Source organism: Limulus polyphemus, unplaced genomic scaffold, assembly GCF_000517525.1.
Source record: "Limulus polyphemus unplaced genomic scaffold, Limulus_polyphemus-2.1.2 Scaffold10229, whole genome shotgun sequence".
NCBI classification, from domain to species: Eukaryota; Metazoa; Arthropoda; class Merostomata; order Xiphosura; family Limulidae; genus Limulus; species Limulus polyphemus.
The window spans coordinates 4,689-10,792 of NW_013675839.1; the positions used below are offsets into that span (position 1 = coordinate 4,689).

At 30.5% G+C, this 6,104-nt stretch overlaps 1 long non-coding RNA gene across 2 annotated transcripts in view; it reads right to left on the reverse strand.

Moving 5' to 3' along the window:
• LOC106476301 overlaps positions 1-5,640 on the reverse strand; it is a 7,863-nt gene extending 2,223 nt beyond the window's left edge. The window contains exons 1-2 of one of the 2 annotated variants that reach the window (XR_002609124.1): positions 5,396-5,640; positions 4,217-4,282 (exon numbers count right to left, since the gene is read on the reverse strand). This is a non-coding gene — a long non-coding RNA (uncharacterized LOC106476301). The remainder of the gene's footprint in view (positions 1-4,216; positions 4,283-5,395) is intronic. The other variant, XR_001291883.2, reaches the window with a different exon arrangement.
• Positions 5,641-6,104: the final 464 nt, after the last annotated feature.

Genomic DNA, 6,104 nt, shown 5'->3' on the forward strand with positions numbered 1-6,104 from the left:
CTACAACGGGTAGTTCTAGCGTCACTCTACTACAACGGGTAGTTCTAGCGTCACTCTACTACAACGGGTAGTTCTAGCGTCACTCTACTACAACGGGTAGTTCTAGCGTCACTCTACTACAACATGTAATTATAATGTCTCTCTTCCATGTGTAGTTCCATTATCTCCTATCTAATGTGGAGTCTCGGTTTATCTTCCAAGTTCAGGTCCGGCTTCCAAGTGCCATTAAGTTCACTTTACCATGTCACTGAGAGCTGGAACTTTAATCAGTTAATCAATATTACCAATTACCTATGAGCAGCTATTACATTGAACAGTGTCACACATACTAATTGATTAATTCAAATTATGACTAAATTTATTAATGTCATGAAAATTTGTAATTGAGTGTGACTAAAATAATGAACTAATCAAAATTACTATTTTGCATTATTCCAAAAATCAATTAATCCAACAATCCAGTCAAGGCTTCAGTCAATATCTGATCATTTCTAGATCATGTCAATTAAACATTGCTGTAGTAAGTTTTCACATTATGGTTTATAATCATGTTCTGAACCTTCAAGAACCATGCTCAAAACTTTGTGTTACAGTTTTAAATATTGAAACATACAAGATGAAATCGATCGTTCCTTGCAACTGAATGGTAGGTTTAATGGTGATGGATATACAAAAGCAGCATTGAAAGACCAAATGATCTGTTATTATCTATAAGTTATATTCACACATCTGTTACACGAACTTTAAGACAACAAATACAACATTTACTTCACTTACCAAGAAATTATTTGTTAAAAAAAGTACACTACCCATGACACATGCATGAAAATTAAGTACATGTGCAAGTTCACTAATTTTCAGAGTGGTAAATTGCATACTTTGCTCTGCCCTTGATGAAAGCCTGACAGATCTGGTGAAATTCTACAAGTGAACTCGGTCCATAATGGGCTTTTTTTTTTCTGAAGCTCTTGTAACGTACTTTAAAAGTTTTGTAAGATATTTTAAGTCTGCACACCTCTGTCTTTTTTTTCTATGAAAAATGTGGAAAACACATACAAATTAGCTAAAAATTAGTAAAATATCTGTGAGGATTTTCACTAGCATTTCTTCTTCAAACAAACGTTGTGAGACAGAAAGTGGATTGGAAGTGAGGAGGTGTGACAGCAGAGTTGAGAAACTTAGCAAAAGTGGCAAATCAGTTATGTCACTTCTTGTTCAAAGCAGCACAATTCAAAGTAGAGATGTCGTCAAGATTTCTACTAACTGAATTTGGTATATCTAATGCATTAAATTTAATAATAATCTCAAATTTTGCTTCTATATTCTTTATTAAGAAGTACGAAATATCCTAAAAAATATGAAATACTTATCTAATTCAGGCTTAAGTGTTTATTCTAACCCTAGTATAAACCAGAAGTTAAATGGTGTGAATAAGAAAAGAGCAGAAAAGTTAAACAGCAGTAGTATACTTATTCTTCACATTGTAGAGTGATATTTTTTCACTAAATATTTTAGTTATTATGAGAAACAAGCCAAAATGCTGAAGATTTTATTTACAATCTTTGACTTGTAGAATTTTGTTGTGTTGCTAGTTTTGTTCAAACTCAGGTATTTACAATAGCTACTACAGTAAAGATTTGGGGGTTATTCTATAAAAAAGTGTATTTTTCAATATATATGGGAAACTTTAACTCTTTTAAACCCACAATTTTTTGCACATTCTGCCAGAATTATTTTCATGATACCCTAACAATTATCACCATACCTTATAAAATTTTCCAGTCTGTTTATAAAAGATGGATAATAACATGGTTTGGATTAGTTTTCAGCCAAAGAGACACAAATGTTATCAGACAATGTCACTGTCAGATGGTTAAATTGGGATTTTCAGACAGACACTGACAGCATCTGCTTGGGTTTAAGGAGTTAATATGAATTTGTTTTGTTTTTGGCTACTAAGTTACCATGCCAAAATTGGTCTGGATCAGTTAACACATTTAGGAGATGTATCCACAGACAGACAGAAAGTTTTCCTTGATATTGGATAGTTATCACAACAGATATGGTTAGTTTAAAAGATAGAAAATTTTTATGAAATACACAAAGTTTTACAGAAAACATATTTGGAGAGTACAAGAAAAAAACTGATGAATGTCAGAAATATGATCACTTATTCATATTCTATCTACAGCAAAATGATAAAGAAATTTTACTTTAAAATTATTAATTAACCCTATCTCTGCAGGTCATGGGTCAAAGGCCATGTCACCGTGTTTGTTGACTTGCATTCAAAATTTTATTGAACGACTATTTTATGAATTTATGCCAATAAGATTGGTATGAAACTGTAGATTATAATTCAAATTTTAGTATCATACATTACTTAATTTAATTTAAAAGATAAACATTGATTTTTATGTGTCATGTGGTATGTTGAATGCAGCACTGGTTCAAATTAGATGTTTGTAATGTCTAAATAAAAAGTCTATAGTTTCTTACGAAATAGGAACTCAGATTACTGACATTGACAAGCTATAATATAAAATAAGAACCTCCTAGCTTTTCTATTTGGTTAGATATCACTCATGTAATAAATCAAACACTGTGGCCCCGCTCACCTCTTTCCATTTTTGGAAACCCTCCCTTATATACACTTACTTGTGTACATGACATGTGAATAAATAATTGAAAGCTCAGAATGTCCCCCTAGTGACTTTCTCAGCCATTTTAAAGTGTTACAGTGCCATTTCTTACTTTCCAACCAATATTTCAAGGAGGTAGGTTGTGTCTTTAGTCTGCTCAAAATTTCATATTTTTTTTACACCCAAATACAGTTTAGTTACTAAGCTTTATAAATTATAGTGGAATTCTATGGTATTAATATTGTAATTTATGATTTTTGGGTTATTCAACTGTGTGTATATATAAAACATAAAAAAACTATTTTGTTTCATATCCTCCACGTGCAAAATTTTGAAAGGCTTAGCAATTTACAACAAGCAACAAACAAGTACAAAAGTCGTACTTAAAAGAGATAATTGTTTGTTTTACTTATTTATTTACTGTTCTATGTTTTAGGAAAAATAAGCTTAACTTATTTGTAAATATTAATAATTTATATACACATATAATGTATAATAACTGAAATGTGACTGTATTTTACAAAATATTAGCCTACTAAAACACAGCTAAGACAGATCATTTTGTAAAGGTCAGTTTTATATTCTTGGATAAGGTAACATGACTGCATGTGCACCATGTCATTGTAAATTCTGTACTGTTATTCAGGCACAACTGATGAGTACCCTCACAGCTGAAACAAAGATGTAAATGTCTTCCTTGTATATTACAAATGGTTACTAAGTGAATAACAAAACGTGTGTATTTCTCATTGTTTTAAAGTAGTTCAGATTACAGTTAAGCATTCAGCTATATACATAAGACTATATACTTTTTGCTCATATTTTAAAATGGCAAAGGAGAAAGGCTGCAGAACAATAAAAATATGTAATATGAAATCAAGCAACCTACTTAGATATATTTCAGATTAGCCTTTAATAACATATCATGTAATATTTTTACTGGTAAGCTCTTATCTGCTAGTTTCCTCAAATACAGCAGAAATCTGGCTATAAAATATCAAGACGTAAATAAAATCAAGGTAAGAGCTTGAATAGATAATGAACAAAATTTATTATAAATGTACATTTCGACAAGATTATGTCATCATCAAGTACAAGTAGTTTACAGACACACATGAATATATATACAGCGTGGAACAAAGAGGTCACATGACTGGTCACTTAACAGCTTAGTAAAGATATCTTGATGCCACAAGGTGTTGGTTTAGGGTAGGGCTGTTTTGTTAAATTACGATAGCTTCCTTTATCTTGCATTTATTGATCTTTGGTTCTTTTCATTATTATTATGCTCGGTGAATCTCGTTTCCAATTTTTTTCCCGTTTCTCTAATGTACAATTCTGGACAGTTATTGCATGTTATTTTAAACATAATGTTGGTATTGTGTGATTCCACACAAGTTTTATTTTAAGGTAAAAGTGTGCCTTAGAATTAATACATTCTTTCATCATATTTCCTTTCTCAATGTTTTTTCTTTAACCAACTACAGTTCATTTTCCCGTATTTAGAAATTTAATTATTTGACAGCTACAGAAAACTATGATTCAAAACTGTCAATGAATTAGTTTACACATACCTGATCTCTCGGGATTGGTTGAGGTCACAGGGTAAGGAGGAGGTTTCTCGATTTCAGCCATAACAACTAAAATTAGATCAAAAGCAGTTTATTTTAATAGGTCAGTTAATCAAGTGCAAAATACTGCTCATTAATTCAGAAGTTGTATAAATAAGCTGTATTATTAATTAAAACCTTGTACTTCACAAACAAAAAAATTAATTTTTTCTTTCTGTATTATTAGTATCAATAGAAAAAAATATTCTAAACATCTGCTTAAACATACATATCTTTGAATATAAAAAATAAAGAAAGAGGTTTTTCAAAAAACAGGCATTCTGTTCTTTCCTATAAAATGTCCTACTGTATCTTTATATATATATATTTGTATGGATTTCTACAAAACATTATGTTACATATTTCAAAAACTTAACCAAATAAATATTAACCAAATCCTTCCATCTACAACTAACAGAAGCAAGAATGACATGACCATGTGGCCACTTCCGACACTGTAACAGGTTACCAGTATTCAAGAAGTGGTTTGTATAGGAAGTACCTTACATATGTAGAATAGGTTATGCAATTTTTCTATGAAGTAACATTTCATCATATCAGTTGTTAGAAGCATTATGAGGAGCCTCTTTCAGCTTTGGTAAACTTTTAACTGTCAGTGTCACTGACTGTCAGTATAGAGACCGAGATACTTCACCTCAAAATTTCATATATTTCCAAATTATTTCTTTGGGACCTGAGAATTTACAAGTAATTTTCAAAAATATGAAGATCTAGTATTGACATATTACTTACTATGCCAAAATTGTCTGGATATATCTTATAGATTGCATATGATATCAAACAGAGCTCCGTAGCACTTCATCGTGGAATAAACTGATAAGAATGGAAAATGATTTAAACATAATTTCTATATTAGTGTTAACTCACATTCAGAATATTCTTTATTAATTTTTACCCCATAGTTAGAGCTCAAATAAAAGTTAAAACACTTAAACAGTACAACTAAACGTAACTAAGATTAATAGTAGTAACTATTAATATTAAGAAACAGTAACTGAGTAAGACAATTTAAAGTAATAAACTTGTTATAACTATAACAGTACAAGACATGTACGCACAGACATTATTTCGCTATATGCATAACACTGAATTCGATCTATACATGAAACAAATACAACACACCTTGACGGTTCAAGTACACAGTTTGCAACAGCCTTACAATCGTATTACTAGTATTACACTCGATTCACTTACCTCTTATTTACAATCTTACGATTTACATTTATTTTCGACAATATGATAACTTCACTTTTATCACAGAAACCAAAACCAGCAAAATAATTGGTTAATCACACTTTATTATATTATCACGTGATATTAAAGGGACTTCCCGCAAAATTATATATATCACCATTAAAATATTTCTATAAACTCTCCATCGATGTAATTCAATTATATTAAGCTTATTACATTTAATGAAACAAAAATTTCACTAACAAAACATGGATATTAATTACAGTGTAAATTTGACAATTATTAAAAAAAAGTTTTCATTCTTCTTTTCGTTTTTAATTTTAATAATAACTTGTTGTAAACATAGAATATTTAATTTACTAATTATTAAGTTGAATGGCCATACAACATAGCCTTCTATTTTACAACTATATCCACGCGGTTAGTCAACGTGAGCTACCAACACCTTCCCCTATCCACCAACTGTAAAGTTAACCAAACCTGGCACATATTTAGTGCTGGTTATGTCCTGCAAATTCCAGAATTTGTGCTGTACTACAACTAGACTTATGGGGCAATCTTTATGAGGGAGGATAAGCATATATCGAACTTCGTGCTTTTTCTTGGTTGCAATGTTATTTACATTCTTAAAAGTATT